The 19141-nt window shown below is 40.3% G+C and overlaps 1 long non-coding RNA gene across 1 annotated transcript; it reads left to right on the forward strand.

Annotated features, from left to right (window-relative positions):
* The first annotated feature begins 15043 nt into the window (after positions 1-15043).
* On the forward strand, positions 15044-18772 carry LOC116376358 (uncharacterized). The gene is made up of 3 exons (XR_004211772.1): positions 15044-15156; positions 18328-18345; positions 18742-18772. It is a non-coding gene; the product is annotated as an uncharacterized LOC116376358 (long non-coding RNA).
* The last annotated feature ends 369 nt before the right edge of the window (positions 18773-19141 follow it).

The raw sequence follows: 19141 nt of genomic DNA on the forward strand, positions 1-19141 counted from the left end.
AATCCATACAAAGGCCATCCATCATGAGAAATACCACTCAGTAGTTGGGACAAAAACCCAATTACCTGGCCTCTGGAAATGGAAAGTCTGACAGGGTAATGTTCTGTATGATGTTGAATCAGACAGCCATCACAGATAAAGACTTTCACCCCAGTTATTTTTTTATTTTTTACAATTGCAATGAAATATAAAAATGTATAAACTGGGGTGAAAGTTTTCTGGGTAATGGTTGTCTGATTCACCATCATATACCGTACATTTATTGTCTGAAAAAGATCAATAATAACCCATGTATTTAGAGTAAAGTAGCCAAAGGTCCTCCCAAGCTACAATTACCCAGAAGTAATTATATTCCCGGATTTGGGCCACTTCACTCTCTATGTGGTTTTATTTAAGTCATTTCAGGAAAACACTGAACTTGCACAACCCCTTTCTCTCTGTTTCTGCTGTCGCGATGAAACCTGTCCAATCGAGTGCCCTGGTGCCCTGGTCTCAGTCCATTATCATTGATTAAGAGATTAAGTTAATGAGTTTATTGTATTGGTGGCAAGGCGGACGGGAACTGGCCTGAGTCAAGACGATTGTTTTTATTGCATATATCAGCTTTTTCCTTTCATGTTGCTCTCATTGACATTACTACAAGCCCCCAATTAACTTCCAGCAGAAACTAATTAAGCTCTCTTCTCTTACGGTGTCCAGCCAGAAGTCATCACCATAAAGAATTCCTGGAAAATTGAAACAAATACTTTACCTCTAATATACTGACCTGGTTTCCCAGTCTTTAATTCAATGAGCCATCCTTCGCTTTCTGTCAAGTGGAGGGAGTTCTGTCATCCTTCCTGATTAGCAAGCCTTGGTCTTTTCTTTGACCAAGGCTTGCTTTATGTGGGTTCAGGAAGTGAGCTGTATGGTAAAGGTCCTAGGTTAAATGACTTGATGAATGAGAGGGATGTGGTGTCTTTGGCATCATTGAAGATGAGGACTTATTTTATCAAATCAATTCTCTGTAATTATTATTACGTGATCAAACTAATCATATAAAGTTAATTAACTAGGAAGTCGGGGCAGGAAGGAAAATCTTCAGATTATAAAGTTATACTTTTCCGAATATAACTCTTCAGTTATTTTAATATCTGATCAATTAGTCTTCTATTAATTAATTATTCTTTACCTCACGTCAGTCTCATCTGAACATTGTAAATTGTTGGTTATCTGCACGAACCCAGCCTTTACTATGAATCATCCATACACCAATTGGCTTAATCATTCATTTACTAACTAACTAAATAATCACAGAAATGCATAAACAAACAGTAGATATTAGTTATGTCATGACGTTGGCCTGGGGGGTAGGTTTATGACAGTCATAAATACCTCTTCCACACTTTTTCCTCTCTAAACCCTTGGTTAACATAGAGATTCTGGGAACATCAGAAGGTGGGGGGAAATGAACTATATTCTGGTAATCCGACCAATGGAACATATGCGGTGGTACTTAATGAATATGATGTCAGTTCGGTTGTCATCTGAGACATTCTCATCAATGATAAGATGACATAAACTCTACAGTGGAAAGTCTACACATCAGAGTTATCGGATTCACATGGAATTGTTGTTCAATTTAAATGTTTGAATATGAAATTATTTGTGATGGGATGAAATGTGATTTTAGCTTCTAAAATGTGAGATGTGGGTTTTCATAAGATAGGGCTGCTCAATCAGTGGCCCGCCCCTGTGAAAGGACATGGTCTATAAAACTTTTCAAACACGCCCTCCTCTCCGTTCCTATATAAGCCCTTGACGACAACATAACATCCTGTTCCGGGGATGTAGGACGACGGTCCGATGTCAGAATGGTTCAGATAATAACTACAGAACGAAGCCAACATCAGCGTGAGCTTTGGTTGCGAATGGTATGATCTTTGAACTCTTATTCACTACAGAAGTGATACCTCTTAGCCGTTGAGTTAGCAACCGCAGCTGCAAACGCAGGTTAGGAAGGAACAAACAGAGTATCCCGTCTACCGCACAACGACGTTACCACAACGTATCCAATTGACCACCAGAGACATTCTTCAAAGGACTCGGTTGGGCAACACGGCCTTCCATCTACCACCAACCTACCGAGGCGCAGCTCAGAGTAAATATTTATTGCATTTTCCTTTTCCAAATGGGTGGTAATTTAGAATGCATAAGATACTGTATTTACGATAGTACAGCTTCACCTTTTGTTCCTCAGTCTTCCCGCTCCTTCACTAAACACAGCCCCTTTTCTTTTGTGTAACAAGCTGTCAAATCTGTTCTGCCCGCTAGGAATGTTTTCCTTTATGACGTCATTTGTAATCAAGTTATGATTAATTGTGTGTATGTGTAATTCTGTGTGATTAGTTAGGTATTTAGTAAATAAATAACTAAACCCAATTTTGTATTGCTGATTCAAATTGTTAGCCAGGGTTCGTGCAGATAACTAAGAATTTACAACTTTCAGATGAGACTGAATTAAGATGACGATTGATATTGACTGCTATTGATATAAAATATTACTAGGTCTTTAAGAGTTTATTCGGAAGATAACTGCTCTATAAATATTATTTTGTGGTGCCCCGACTTTCTAGTTAATTTTCATTTACATGATTAGATCAATCAGGTAATATTAATTACGGAGAAATTATTTTATAGAATAGCATGTCATATCACTTAATCCGGCATAGCCAAAGACACGACAGTGACTAACAATGATAGGGAAGATTCCCTAATAGGTGTTTTTCCATTGAAAGCCTATCCACCATATAAATGGTTATGACCCAGATTGCGTTCCCTATGGCTTCCACTAGCTGTGAATAGTCTTTAGACATTGTTTCAGTCTTTTATTCTGAAAAATGAGGGATAATTACCAGTTTCAATGAGCGGACAGTGGAAAGTCCCCAGACCTGTTTGGTGCGCACGACCTATAGCCCGCCTTTCTTGTTTTTCTTTTATATTGACGACGCTATTGTCCGTTTGAAATATTATTGATTATTTAGACAAAAAACAACCTGAGGATTGTCTATAAACATCGTTTGACATGGTACTATTTGGATTTTTCGCCTGCCTGTTGTAACCGCCGTTGAGCCAATTGATTACTGAACAAAATGCGCAAACAAAATGGAGGATTTTGGACATAAAGAGGGACTTTATTGAACAAAACAAACATTTATTGTGTAACATGGAGTCTTGTGAGTGCAACCATATGAAGATCATCAAAGGTAAGTGATTAATTTTATTGCTATTTCTGACTTTCGTGACTAATCTACTTGGCTGGAAAATGTTTGTATGGTTTCGTGTGCTGGGCGCTGTCCTCAGATAATCGTATCATTTGCTTTCGTCTTAAAGCCTTTTTGAAATCTAACACAGCGGCTGGATTAACAAGAAGTTTAGCTTTATTTTGACATGTTACACTTGTGATTTTATGAAAGTTAAATATTTATTATAATTTATTTTGAATTTGGCACAATTTGGCATTTCACCGGATGTTATCGAGGTGTCCCGCTAGCAAAAAATTACAAAAAATTGCTCTCATTCTGTAGGGATCGATAGTCTCAGAGTTTAACCATTTCCAGTCGTGTAGCCAATTCTCCACGTGGTATGGTTAGGAATTCAATAACTATTCACAATCACAGCTCACGCTGTGGGTTTGCTTAGTCTGAAGAGGATTATTTTAGGAGGGGCTTTTATTCATAACAGTAGAATGACACCTGATCATGTCTGTGCTCAAGGGGGCGTGGCCGCTGACTTGTTAACCTTTACAGGGAAAAAAATTCTCTCAAAATTAAAGGTTAAAATGACATTACATAATTTCACAAATAGTTTCATCTTTACTCTTTCACTTTATACAAGAAATAGATGCAAACACCATAATTGATAAATGTACACATTTGGAGATATCGTTATGTGTGTTTCCTGTCCCTCGTGAGGTCACCAAATGAAACACACTCAACATAACTGTCCCTTAAGTGTCCACAGACATTGCACACGTTCTCACAAGTGGACATATAGTTTCATTTTCCCATTTTGGGGATTTAGGAGTTCGGCCACGTGAAATCCTTTGTTCACTCTGTGGTCTCTCTTTCTGCATGACCAGGAGAAGAGAGTCACTGCCAGGAATTTACGACCTGAGATAACAGAACCTGGGTGTAGGAGAGAGTGAGAGAAGGGGAAGCCACGATCTATACCCAGAAAGGGCTATGTCATGACAGGGAGTTGGTGCAGAATAAGAACAAACCACATTTGACGTCAACTATGGCCTCTAAAATAAATCAAAGATTTTAAAAACTCACATATTAGCCTAACTGGAATGCAAAAGAGGCTTCCTCTCCATATGATGCCAGGGTTAGGGTTGAGCCAGGATGTGGACATGATGCTAGGGTTAGGGTTGAACCAGGATGGGGACATGAAGCTAGGGTTAGAGCTGAACCAGGATGTGGACATGATGCTAGGGTTAGGGTTGAACCAGGATGTGGACATGATGCCAGGGTTAGAGTTGAACCAGGATGTGGGGTTAGAGTTGAGACATTCTAACCAAGAGTTCATCTCCAGGATGGTTTATGTTTGGCCCACCTTTCCATCCCATTGCTGTCTATCCACCCTCTGTTCAGCCTGTTAGGTTGTTCGGTTATCTACAGACCTGTTATCTACAGACATGTTATTTATAGACCTGTTATCTACAGACCTGTTATCTACAGACCTGTTATTTATAGACCTGTTATCTACAGACATGTTATTTATAGACCTGTTATCTACAGACCTGTTATCTACAGACCTGTTATTTATAGACCTGTTATTTATAGACCTGTTATCTACAGACCTGTTATTTATAGACCTGTTATCTACAGACCTGTTATCTACAGACCTGTTATCTACAGACATGTTATTTATAGACCTGTTATCTACAGACCTGTTATCTACAGACCTGTTATTTATAGACCTGTTATTTATAGACCTGTTATCTACAGACCTGTTATCTACAGACCTGTTATCTACAGACCTGTTATCTACAGACCTGTTATTTATAGACCTGTTATTTATAGACCTGTTATCTACAGACCTGTTATCTACAGACCTGTTATTTACAGACCTGTTATCTACAGACCTGTTATCTACAGACCTGTTATCTATAGACCTATTGTTTATAGACCTGTTATTTATAGACCTGTTATCTACAGACCTGTTATCTACAAACCTGTTATGTATAGACCTGTTATTTATAGACCTGTTATCTACAGACCTGTTATCTACAGACCTGTTATCTACAGACCTGTTATTTATAGACCTGTAATTTATAGACCTGTATTTATAGACCTGTTATCTCCAGACCTGTTATTTATAGACCTGTTATCTACAGACCTGTTATCTACAGACCTGTTATTTACAGACCTGTTATCTACAGACCTGTTATCTACAGACCTGTTATCTATAGACCTATTGTTTATAGACCTGTTATTTATAGACCTGTTATCTACAGACCTGTTATCTACAAACCTGTTATGTATAGACATGTTATCTCCAGACCTGTTATCTACAGACCTGTTATCTACAGACCTGTTATTTATTGACCTGTAATTTATAGACCTGTATTTATAGACCTGTTATCTCCAGACCTGTATTTATAGACCTGTTATCTACAGACCTGTTATTTATAGACCTGTTATTTATAGACCTGTTATCTCCAGACCTGTTATTTATAGACCTGTTATTTATAGACCTGTTATCTACAGACCTGTTATTTATAGACCTGTTATCTACAGACCTGTATATACAGACCTATTATTTATAGATCTGTAATTTATAGACCTGTATTCATAGACCTGTTATCTCCAGACCTGTTATTTATAGTCCTGTTATCTCCAGACCTGTTATCTCCAGACCTGTTATCTACAGACCTGTTATCTACAGACCTGCTATTTATAGACCTGTTATCTCCAGACCTGTTATCTCCAGACCTGTTATCTACAGACATGTTATTTATATACCTGTTATCTCCAGACCTGTTATTTATAGACCTGTTATCTCCAGACCTGTTATTTATATACCTGTTATCTACAGACCTGTTATCTACAGACCTGTTATCTATATACCTGTTATCTACAGACCTGTTATCTATAGACATGTTATTTATATACCTGTTATCTCCAGACCTGTTATCTCCAGACCTGTTATCTACAGACCTGTTATCTACAGACCTGTTATTTATATACCTGTTATCTCCAGACCTGTTATTTATAGACCTGTTATCTCCAGACCTGTTATCTCCAGACCTGTTATTTATAGACCTGCTATCTACAGACCTGTTATCTACCGATCTTCCTCCTCTGTGTTGACCTTGATGCTTTACAAAAAAATTGATGTAAGCATGACTAAGTCTCTTTGGATAAAAGTGCCTTCTAAATGGCATATATAATATTGTATATATTATATTATTATATTATTATTAACATAAGAAATCAACTGTTGAGGTTAACAACGACAATATATTTGACCCCTTGATGCTGTAGATTTCTTCCTCCGCATGACTTCAGTCGATACGCTAAGCAAAAAATCTATATATCGCCTCCTGCTGGTGAGAGAGCATACTACATACTGTACATAATGAGTTTTAATTAAGTTGTTAAAGTTAAGTTGTTAAATAAAACTCTATTGGAAGATAAAAAATACCGAATGGAGCTGCAAAAGTGACAATAAAAAAAAGCATTTAATTATGGTATGTGGAAACACTTTTCATTTTAGCTTTGCAAATTGGCATGATTCATGTTGTTACTATACTGATAAATTTGCATTTGAGTTTTAACCGAGCCTTTCAACCCGTAAATGGAGAATTGCCTGCAGGCAAAATTCAATATATGATTGAAGATCTCTGTTAGTTTCACACACACATACTAATCCTCACGTGAGAAGTGTTCACTTATAAGCCTCCCCAGTCACACCATATTTTCTGTCTCAGCGGAACACTGACATCATAAAGCCCCTTGTGTGCTCCCCCAGTAGAAACGGGTTTCATTTCCCCAACATATGACCACAATGCCAGTCCACTGCTCCTCTACAAGCCTTCACCAAGCTCTGACCTTAAGTCAAAAGAAAACATCCTGCAGGCAATCGTCACATTCTGTTCCCTGTGCAGCGTGGCAACTGCATTGAGCAGCCTCAGATCCCCTTCATCTAAATTCCCCCCGTCTTCAACAGGTCTTCCAGACCTGGTCCTGTTCATCAACAAAGGGAGAGCTCAGAGATGGCACTAGCTGCTAGTCCCTGACACCCGGAGAGGACTGAGGATGATACACAGGCTGAAAAGTCAATAACGACCTCGCCAACCTTGGAGAGACGTGTCTGTTACCATGGCACCCAGCGCTTCTCAAACTTCTGATCATGAGAAGCAGCCAGTGTGGGGCTCGGATCGCTATGTTACCCCAGAGTGAACTTCCCTAAGGACTGACGACCTTCTAGAAGCCATTGATTTATCCTGGCCCCCTCTAATGCTATTCACATTCATTATGCAAATAGATTCCATTAATTGGGCTAAAATTAAAAGGTCCTATAATTTCGGCTAAATTAAAAGGGCTCTCTATTGAAGGCTAACACTTTCAGATTGAAGAGAGAGAGAGAAACACAGAGAGAGAGAGACAGAGACACCGAGAGAGAGAGAAACACAGAGAGAGAGAGACACAGAGAGAGAGAGAGAGAGACAGAGAGACAGAGAGAGAGAGAGACAGAGAGAGAGAGAGGAAGAGACAGAGAGAGAGAGAGAGAGAGAGAGAGACAGAGAGAGAGAGACAGAGAGAGAGAGAGACAGAGAGAGAGAGAGAGAAAAAAACACAGAGAGAGAGAGACAGAGACACCGAGAGAGAGAGAAACACAGAGAGAGAGAGACACAGAGAGAGAGAGAGAGAGACAGAGAGACACAGAGAGAGAGAGACAGAGAGAGAGAGAGGAAGAGACAGAGAGAGAGAGAGAGAGAGAGAGAGAGACAGAGAGAGAGAGAGACAGAGAGAGAGAGAGAGAGAGAGAGAGAGAGAGAGAGAGAGAGAGAGAGAGAGAGAGAGAGAGACAGAGAGAGAGAGAGAGACAGAGAGAGAGAGAGGGGGAGAGACAGAGAGAGAGGAAGAGACAGAGAGACAGAGAGATACAGAGAGACAGAGACAGAGAGAGAGAGACAGAGAGACTCAGAGAGAGAGAGACAGAGAGAGAGAGAGGAAGAGACAGGGAGAGAGAGAGAGAGAGAGAGAGAGAGAGAGTATGGGTAAAACACTTCTCCAATATTTTTGGCTCTATAACAAGGAATAAAGAGCAAAATCATAAACATGATCAAATACAAATCTTAGAATCAACTATTAAAGACTACCAGAACCCACTGGATTATCCAATTACCTTGAATGAGCTTCAGGACAAAATAAGAACCCTCCAACCCAAAAAGGCCTGTGGTGTTGATGGTATCCTTAATGAAATGATCAAATATACAGACAACAAATTCCAATTGGCTATACTAAAACTCTTTAACATCATCCTTAGCTCTGGCATCTTCCCCAATATTTGGAACCAAGGACTGATCACCCCAATCCACAAAAGTGGAGACAAATTTGACCCCAATAACTACCGTGGGATATGCGTCAACAGTAACCTTGGGAAAATCCTCTGCATTATCATTAACAGCAGACTTGTACATTTCCTCAATGAAAACAATGTACTGAGCAAATGTCAAATTGGCTTTTTACCAAATTACCATACAACGGACCATGTATTCACCCTGCACACCCTAATTGACAACCAAACATAAAAACATTTGTTGATTTCAAAAAAGCCTTCGACTCAATTTGGCATGAGGGTCTGCTCTACAAATTGATGGAAAGTGGTGTTGGGGGTAAAACATACGACATTATAAAATCCATGTACACAACAACAAGTGTGCGGTTCAAATTGGCAAAAAAACACACACATTTCTTCACACAGGGTCGTGGGGTTAGACAGGGATGCAGCTTAAGCCCCACCCTCTTCAACATATATCAACGAATTGGCACGGGCACTAGAAAAGTCTACAGCACCCGGCCTCACCCTACTAGAATCTGAAGTCAAATGTCTACTGTTTGCTGATGATCTGGTGCTTCTGTTACCACCCAAGGAGGGCCTACAGCAGCACCTAGATCTTCTGCACAGATCCTGCCAGACCTGGGCCCTGACAGTAAATCTCAGTGAGACCAAAATAATGGTGTTCCAAAAAAGGTCCAGTTGCCAGGACCACAAATACAAATACCATCTAGACACCGTTGCCCTAGAGCACACAAAAAACTATACATACCTTGGCCTAAACATCAGCACCACAGGTAACTTCCACAAAGCTATGAACGATCTTAGTGACAACGCAAGAAGGGCATTCTGTAGCATCAAAAGGAACATAAAATTCAACATACCAATTAGGATTTGGCTAAAAATACTTGAATCAGTCATAGAGCCCATTGCCCTTTACGGTTGTGAGGTCTGTGGTCCGCTCACCAACCAAGACTTCACAAAATGGGACAAACACCAAATTGAGACTGCATGCAAAAATATCCTCCGTGTACAATGTAGAACACCAAATAATGCATGCAGAGCAGAATTGGGCCGATACCCACTAATTATCAAAATCCAGAAAAGAGACGTTAAATTCCACAACCACCTAAAAGGAAGCGATTCCCAAACCTTCCATAACAAAGCCATCACCTACAGAGAGATGAACCTGGAGAAGAGTCCCCTAAGCAGGCTGATCCTGGTGCTCTGTTCACAAACACAAACACACCCCACAGAGCCCCAGGACAGCAGCACAATTAGACCCAATCAAATCATGAGAAAACAAAAAGATAATTACTTGACACATTGGAAAGAATTAACAAAAAAACAGAGCAAACTAGAATGGTATTTGGCCCTAAACAGAGAGTACACAGTGGCAGAATACCTGACCACTGTGACTGACCCAAATTTAAGGAAAGCTTTGACTATGTACAGACTCAATGAGCATAGCCTTGCCATTGAGAAAGGCCACCGTAGGCAGACATGGCTCTCAAGAGAAGACAGGCTATGTGCACACTGCCCACAAAAAGAGGTGGAAACTGAGTTGCATTTCCTAACCTCCTGCCCAATGTATGACCATATTAGAGACACATATTTCCCTCAGATTACACAGATCCACAAAGAATTTGAAAACAAACCCAATTTTGATAAACTCCCATATCTACTGGGTGAAATTCCACAGTGTGCCATCACAGCAGCAAGATTTGTGACCTGTTGCCACAAGAAAAGGCCAACCAGTGAAGAACAAACACCATTGTAAATACAACCCATATTTATGCTTATTTATTTTCCCTTGTGTACCCTTAACCATTTGTACATTGTTGCAACACAACACTGTATATATACAGTACATAATATGACATTTGTAATGTCTTTATTGTTTTGAAACTTCTGTATGTGTAATGTTTACTGTCAATTTTTATTGTTTATTTAACTTTTGTATATTATCTACCTCACTTGCTTTGGCAATGTTAACACGTTTCCCATGCCCCTTGAATTGAATTGAATTGAGAGAGACCGACAGAGAGAGAGAGAGAGAGAGAGAGAGAGAGAGAGAGAGAGAGAGAGAGAGAGAGGGAGGAACCGACAGACAGAGACAAAGGCCTTTTCTCATTTCTCATCAAAAAGTCAGTCCTCCATCCTCTCTCCTCCAAACTCTTTCCTCCGTGACCCGGAAAGAGATAAGTGGTCGTTTGGTGTGTCAGTTTGTTAGTAGGCCAGCGGAAGACGGTGCTCCCCTCCTCAATAGCCTCCTTTTGGCGAGGAAGCACAAGTGTATCCTACCGCGGAAGAGTTTTGATATCTGTCCCCTTTTAATTAACCTCTACAGGATCGGTGTCCCCCCATGGGACTGTTGAGCTAACGTGCACTAATGTGATTAGCATGACATTGTAAGTAACAACAACATTTCTCAGGACATAGACATATATTATATGGGCAGAAAGCTTAAATTCTTGTTAATCTAACTGCGCTGTCCAATTTACAGTAGCTATTACAGTGAAATAATACCATGCTATTGTTTGAGGATAGTGAACAACAAAACACTTTTATCATGGCAACTGGCTTCATTCATTCACCTCTAAAGGTAGATAATGTCCTTACATTCAGTAATCTTGCTCTGATTTGTCATTCTGATAATAATTCTGGTAATAAAAAATGTATGTTCTCTATAGTTATGCACTTGAAAATGTATCAATTGACCACTTCGGCACATTTGGGCAGACTTGATGCAACATTTTTAACAGTAATACAATGGTTCATTGGATCAGTTTAAAACTTTACACATACACCGCTGCCATCTAGTGGCCAAATTCTAAATTGTGCCAAGACTTCTAAGTGATATAATGGACTTGCATTTCAAATATGATGGAACAAAAAAATATATTAAAATACATGTTTTTTTTGGGGGGGGGGGTATTATCTTTTACCAGATCTAATGTGTTATATTCTCCTACATTAATTTCACATTTTCACAACCTTCAAAGTGTTTCCTTTCAAATGGTATCAGTAATTTGCATATCCTTGCTTCAGGGCCTGAGCTGCAGGCAGTTAGATTTGGGTATGTCATTTTAGGCAAAAATTGAAGAAAGGGTCCAATCCCACAGCTGTTGTATTGTCAGAGGATAAAAACATACACATACAGTTGAAGTCGGAAGATTGCAAACACGTAGGTTGGAGTCATTAAAGCTAGTTTTTCAACCACTCCACAAATTTCTTGTTAACAAACTAGTTTTTTTTTCGCAAGTCGGTTAGGACATCTACTTTGTGCAGGACACAAGTCATTTTTCCAACAATTGTTTACAGACAGTTATTTCACTGTATCACAATTCCAGTGGGCCAGAAGTTTACATACACTAAGTTGACTGTGTCTTTAAAGCCCAGCTCTGTGGAGTGTATGGCTTAAAGTGGTCCTATGGACAGACTCCAATCTCCGGCTGTGGAGCTTTTCAGCTCCTTCAGGGTTATCTTTGTTCTCTTTGTCCTCTCTGATTAATGCCCTCCTTGCCTGGTCTGTGAGTTTTGGTAGGCGGCCCTCTCTTGGCAGGTTTGTTGTGGTGCCATATTCTTTCAATTTTTTTAATAGTGGATTTAATGGTGCTCCGTGGGATGTTCAAAGTTTCTGATATTTTTTTATAACCCAACCCTGATCTGTACTTCTCCACAACTTTGTCCCTGACCTGTTTGGAGAGCTCCTTGATCTTCATAGTGCCGCTTGCTTGGTGGTGCCCCTTGTTAAGACTGTGTGGCCTTTCAGAACAGGTGAATATATACTGTGACACTTAGATTGCACACAGGTGGACTTTATTTAACTAATTAAGTGACTTCTGAAGGTAACTGGTTGCACCAGATCTTATTTAGGGGCTTCATAGTAAATGGGGTGAATACATATACACACACCACTTTTCACTTTTTTCATTTCACTTCACCAATTTGGACTATTTTGTGTCTGTCCATTACATGAAATTAGAATCTATTTAAATGACAGTTTGTAATTCAACAAAATAGCAAGAACGCCATGAGAGGGGGAGTGAATACTTTTGCAAGGCACTATATGTGTTACATCTACTGCGTATGCAGGATGAAGTGAACGACCTCATCCATCCATCGCCAGGCGACGGTCAACTGTTTCCTTCTGGAACATCTCCCTTTTGGTTAGTCCCCACAAGGTCAACTGTTTCCTTCTGGAACAGCTCCCTTTTGGTTAGTCCCCACAAGGTCAACTGCTATGTCTAGAGCGTTTAGGGTTAAGGTCAGAATTAGTGTTAGGTTTTTAGACAGTGGTGTAAAGTACTTCAGTAAAAAAATATTTTAAAGTACTACTTTTTTTTGGGGGGGGGGTATCTGTACTTTACTTTATATTGTTGACAACTTTTACTTTTACTTCACTACACTCCTAAAGAAAATGATGTACTTTTTTACCCAATACATTATCCTTGACACCCAAAAGTACTCATTACATTTTGACAGGGAATTTGGTCCAATTCAGCATTGATCAAGAGATCATCCTGGTCATCCCTCAGCCTCAGATCTGGCAGACTCACTAAACACAAATCCTTCATTTGTAAAGGATGTCTGAGTGTTGGAGCATGCCCCTGGCTATCCATTTTTTTTTTTTAAATAAACATTGTGCTGTCTAGTTTGCTTAATATAAGGAATTTTAAATTATTTATACTTTTACTTTTGATACTTAAGTATATTTAAAACCAAATACTTTTAGACTTTTCCTCAAGTAGTATTTTACTGGCTAACTTTCACTTTTGGTAATTTTCTCTTAAGGTATCTATACCTTTACTCAAGCATGACAATTGGGTCATTTTTACACCACTGGGTTTAGGGTTAGGAGCTACAGTTAGTTTTAGGGTTAAGAGCTAAGGTTAGGTTTGGGGGTAGGGTTAGGGTACAGGTCAGGGTTAGGATTTGGGTTAAGGGTTAGGGATAGGATTAGGGTACAGGTCAGGGTTAGGATTTGGGTTAGAGATTAAGGATAAGGTTAGGGTACAGGTCAGGGTTAGGATTAAGGGATAGGGTTAGGGTACAGGTCAGGGTTAGGATTAGGGTTAAGGGTTAAGGATGGAGTTAGGGTACCGGTCAGGGTTAGGATTTGGGTTAGAGATTAAGGATAGGGTTAGGGTACAGGTCAGGGTTAGGATTTGGGTTAAGGGTTATGCGATAGGGTTAGGGTACAGGTCAGGGTTAGAATTAGGGTTAATGGTTAATGGTTAAGCGATAGGGTTAGGGATAGGGTCAGGGTTAGGATTATGTTTAGGGTTAAGGGTTAGGAAATGTGTGTGTCTGTTGTGAGTGAACCTTATCTAACCCCAAACCCTGTCAAATAACAGGATCTGTCCATTGTGTTATGTGTTAATAATATTAAGACTACATTACCCAGGAGGCAATGCGCCACCCAGGCAAGGTTGTTGGGAGAATGCCTTGCATGGCTACACACATTGATAGTGCTAGCTGAAGTTTCTGTTTGGTAAAAGTAGTTAAACCTATGGTTTGTCACTAAACAGGAAACAAACATAACATCCATCACAGGAGGTACGTGTCATCAGGTAACACCCATATTAGACCACACACACACACACACACTACACCCCCCTCCCCGTCTGTCTGTCTCTCTCCCTCCATCTCTTTATCTTTCCAACAGCTGGCCAAGCAGCAGTAATATGCAGCCCAGATACGTTTCTGACCATAGCTTGGAAAGGCCTTTTTCTATTTTTGCTAGCCTATACCCCGCCATGGGCTTCCCCAAGTTCCTTGGCATAAAGTAGGAGAAGGAAGGAGCTAGAGGAAGGGAGGGAGGGAAGTGAGAGAGAGAGAGGGAGGATGGGAGGGAGGGAGAGAGAGGGAGGATGGGAGGGAGTATGGGAGGGAGGAATGGAAGCGCGAGAGAGAGGGAGGGAGGGAGGGAGGGAGGGAGGGAGGGAGGGATGGAGGGAGGGAGGGAGGGAGGGAGGGAGGGAGGGAGGGAGGGAGGGAGGGAGGGAGGGAGGGAGGGAGGGAGCGAGCGAGCGAGCGAGCGAGCGAGAGACAGGGGGGTCAGTTGGGAGTTGGGTTTCTGGAGTGCCTATGGTGCTACTCTCGGATGAACAGATGAGCAGTGAGGGCAGAGAGAGGGAGGGAGGGAGGGAGGTGAGAGAGAGAGAGGGAAGATGGGAGGGAGGGAGAGAGAGGGAGGATGGGAGGGAGGATGGGAGGGAGGAATGGAAGCGAGCGGGAGGATGGGAGGGAGGGAGAGAGAGAGAGAGAGGGAGGGAGGGAGGGAGGGAGGGAGGGAGGGAGGGAGGGAGGGAGGGAGGGAGGGAGGGAGGGAGGGAGGGAGGGAGGGAGGGAGGGAGGGAGGGAGGGAGGAGGGAGGGAGGGAGGGAGGGAGGGAGGGAGAAATGGGAGGAAGAAATGGGAGGGAGAAATGGGAGGGAGAAATGGGAGCGAGCGAGAGACAGGGGGGTCAGTTCTGGGATTGTCACAGGGAGGAAAGAGCTGCTCCTTTGTAGTGTGTGTGTGAGGGGTACTTTAACTAAGGAACATAGGCGAGGACACACTGTATAAACCTACAGTATGAGCAGAACCACCTTCTTTGAGGTAAGATTGGAGTTTGGACATATACTTGAGCGTAATAGGGGTCATGAACAGATCAAAGTTATTTTTAAGCGTATTATATACATTTCTTACATAGTGTCGTGGTCAAAAGTGGAAAACCGTTACGTTGATACAGTTAAATATGCTCTTCCATTATCATGACTACACCAAGTCCGCGTTATGCATATTAGGACAGTTATTGTATTTGTGTTTTTGAGAGCCCCTCTTCAACACCATAGCGTTGAGACACTCGACAACACACATTTTAACCTCTTTAGAAGAGGCCTCGGTTGAATGAAGGATTATTTTTTTTGTTGACGCTAATGACAGGAAATGGAAGTCTACTGTGTGTCAAGAAGTGTGTCAGGAAAGATCATTAGAATGATAATGAGAGAGTGATCAATTAGTGACAAGTCTGTAGGATGAGTGAAGCATGGCCCATTGATTGCCTTGATTTTTCTCAGACGTATACAATGTGTTTCTTTGGTAATTTACTTAGCAAGAGTTATCAAATTGTTGCTCTGGAGAAAGAAGAAAAAAACACAACTATTATTGGCTAATCCTTTCTAATCCCACGAGACTCCATCTATGTCGAGAGATATTGTGACAATAAAATGGACGGTACGGCAACCGGACTTTAACATTCTGAGAAATTCTCCTTAGTCTGTCGTCTCATTATAACTGTGAAACCCCTTTATGGCTCAGCGAAACCGAAAGCTCGACAACTCCTCAGTTTCCTCCAGCAGCCTACAGGGACCCACTGAGCCAACAACTCCTCAGTGTCCTCCAGCAGCCTGCAGGAAACCCCTGAGCCACCAACTCCTCAGTTTCCTCCAGCAGTTTGCAGGAAACCCCTGAGCCAACAACTCCTCAGTTTCCTCCAGCAGCCTGCAGGGACCCCCTGAGATATGGGGTGACTGGTCAAGTCACACCTACTGTATAATGTCAATAATAATGTAATTAGCGTTAGCTTCAATTGACTTGGTGGGACAGTATTTTGCTGCTGCCAGGCTAGCTGTGTTAACTCTAATAGCTAGCATGTCTGCTAGGCTAGCTAGATCTCTTTCTATGCTCTAACCACAAACAAGTGCATGTGTAATTGAATACTAGAGCAACATATCTGCCATCTAAGGCCAATTTATAGGCCTCCAGTTGACATTTATGCTATTTCTCTGGGCTAGCCAGAGTTACAGGGAAGCCACATTCCCTTGTTCTCAGAGCTAGTCAGAGTTTCAGGGATGCCCAAGGCAGGCTCAAGGCATGCCAAATTAGCACACATTCCCATTGCTGTGGTCTACTCTACAGCCAAACAACATTAGCAAGAGAAACCTCCACCGATATTCATAAAATAAAGACCACAGGGTGAAAGGCAACTCCTAACGGCAGCAAATTAGCATTAGTTTACTTGGTACTTATTTAGGTCATGTTAGTGCTATGTTAGTGACAGGCTAACATTCGCATTAGTTTACCTGATACTTATTTAGGTCATGTTAGTGCTATGTTAGTGACAGGCTAACATTCGCATTAGTTTACCTGATACTTATTTAGGTCATGTTAGTGCTATGTTAGTGACAGGCTAACATTCGCATTAGTTTACCTGATACTTATTTAGGTCATGTTAGTGCTATGTTAGTGACAGGCTAACATTAGCATTAGTTTACCTGATACTTATTTAGGTCATGTTAGTGCTATGTTAGTGACAGGCTAACATTAGCATTAGTTTACCTGATACTTATTTAGGTCATGTTAGTGCTATGTTAGTGACAGGCTAACATTAGCATTAGTTTACCTGATACTTATTTAGGTCATGTTAGTGCTATGTTAGTGACAGGCTAACATTAGCATTAGTTTACCTGATACTTATTTAGGTCATGTTAGTGCTATGTTAGTGACAGGCTAACATTAGCATTAGCCATGCCTATTTTTCTAGACACCTCTTCTGTTTCATTTACTTATTTGTATCTGTATAAAGAATTTAATTTCAAAACGCTGTAATCCATTTTCATAAATGTTGGTCAATTAGATTTTTGTTGAGAAAAAAAGAGATGGTGTGTTTTTTCACTATCTAATCATGGCATGGGGTTGTTCAATGATAGGTTTCAAACAAATACATATCTATCACTTGGTTTCATTTCAGAGAGACTTGCAATCACATTTTTTTTTGTTACAAAACAAGATTTATCCGTCTCACTCTCCGGAAAAAAGTTTTGCAAAATCAAATGTGCCAAACAATTAAACATTCTATAAATAACTGTACAAATGGTACATTTGTGACATCAATATTTAAAAATATATACTTAAAAAAAATTAAGCAATACAGTGATATGAGGTATGGGCTCTGGTTAATAGTAGTGCACTATATAGGGAATAGGGTGCCATAGGGCTCTGGTTAATAGTAGTGCACTATATAGGGAATAGGGTGCCATAGGGCTCTGGTTAATAGTAGTGCACTATATAGGGAATAGGGTGCCATAGGGCTCTGGTTAATAGTAGTGCACTATATAGGGAATAGGGTGCCATAGGGCTCTGGTTAATAGTAGTGCACTATATAGGGAATAGGGTGCCATAGGGCTCTGGTTAATAGTAGTGCACTATATAGGGAATAGGGTTCCATAGGGCTCTGGTCAATAGTAGTGCACTATATAGGGAATAGGGTGCCATAGGGCTCTGGTTAATAGTAGTGCACTATATAGGGAATAGGGTGCCATAGGACTCTGGTTAATAGTAGTGCACTATATAGGGAATAGGGTGCCATTTGGGACAAGAGATAACTCTAACCAAACACTACAGCATGAAGCTAGATTTATGATGTGTTGAATTGTATATGTTAAAGACAGGATGTGAATACACCATTCCGAGCTAAACAATGGATATATAGCGTTTTGCATCAAAACCTATTATAAAACAAACCTAAAACTCTATGAATTAAAAGAATCTGAGAATAGTAATATTTGAAATACAAATTTAAAAGGGTACCCATAAGCATTCATTGCTGATGGGGAAAAAAAAAAAACTCTTGGTATTATGTATTTATTTTAGTTTGAGGATAATTGTTTAGTCTTTTATATTGTACTGTACCTACTGGTTTGTTAGTTGGGCTGAGTCTGCCCAGTCCAATGTAAAGTATATTATTATGATTTGATATTTCTTTCTTTCTTTCCTTCTGTGGTGCAGCGGAACATCAGAAGAACTGTAATTACATTACTTTTGTTTAACAATGTGTCTAATAATCCCATAAAGGATGAGTAGGCAATAGACAATTTGACACGTAAATAAATAAAAAATTAAATGCACTAAAGCATCTTTAAATAAACACTATCTCGTGCACGCTCAACTATTTGTCGCATAAGACATTCATAAAATAAGGACCACAAGGTGGAAGGCAACCCCTAGACTATCAGACAAGCATTCATTCATATTCATACTTTCTTTTATGGCACATTCGTGTTGTACTGATTGGCTAATATCATGAGCCATGCTAACATGTCTTCTGCCTTATTGACTTAAAGGTATCTATTTTATTGACATGTTGTTTGGTGAACTACGACTGCTGTGTATTGATACGTTTTCTTTCTTTGTGCGGCACAGCGGAACATCAGAAGAATCACCGTAATGTATATTACATTTCTTTCCACAATAGATACATTACCATCCATTTTATCTAAAGATTTTCCACCAAAATTTTTATAATATTGGCACCTAAAGAAAAATATGCACATTTTACCCGAAAGAGCTGTTTGCAGAGTACATAAAAAAAAAAGTACTTTTGTCATGTCACTTTCCTTTGCTTCCCATACTTAACTCTTGTCTATGGTTTGGGCAAAGAAAAAAAGTATTGCGATAAACAGAAAACTCTGGTCTTGGAACAATGTCTTTAGATAGCAGGTCGTAGACAGAGGGTCGGCTGCATGATGAGATTCTGGATACGAGACTAAGAGATGAGATAATTGTTGTCGTAGACAGAGGGTCGGCTGCATGATGAGATTCT

The sequence above is a fragment of the Oncorhynchus kisutch genome, linkage group LG11 (genome assembly GCF_002021735.2).
Source record: "Oncorhynchus kisutch isolate 150728-3 linkage group LG11, Okis_V2, whole genome shotgun sequence".
Classification (NCBI taxonomy): Eukaryota; Metazoa; Chordata; class Actinopteri; order Salmoniformes; family Salmonidae; genus Oncorhynchus; species Oncorhynchus kisutch.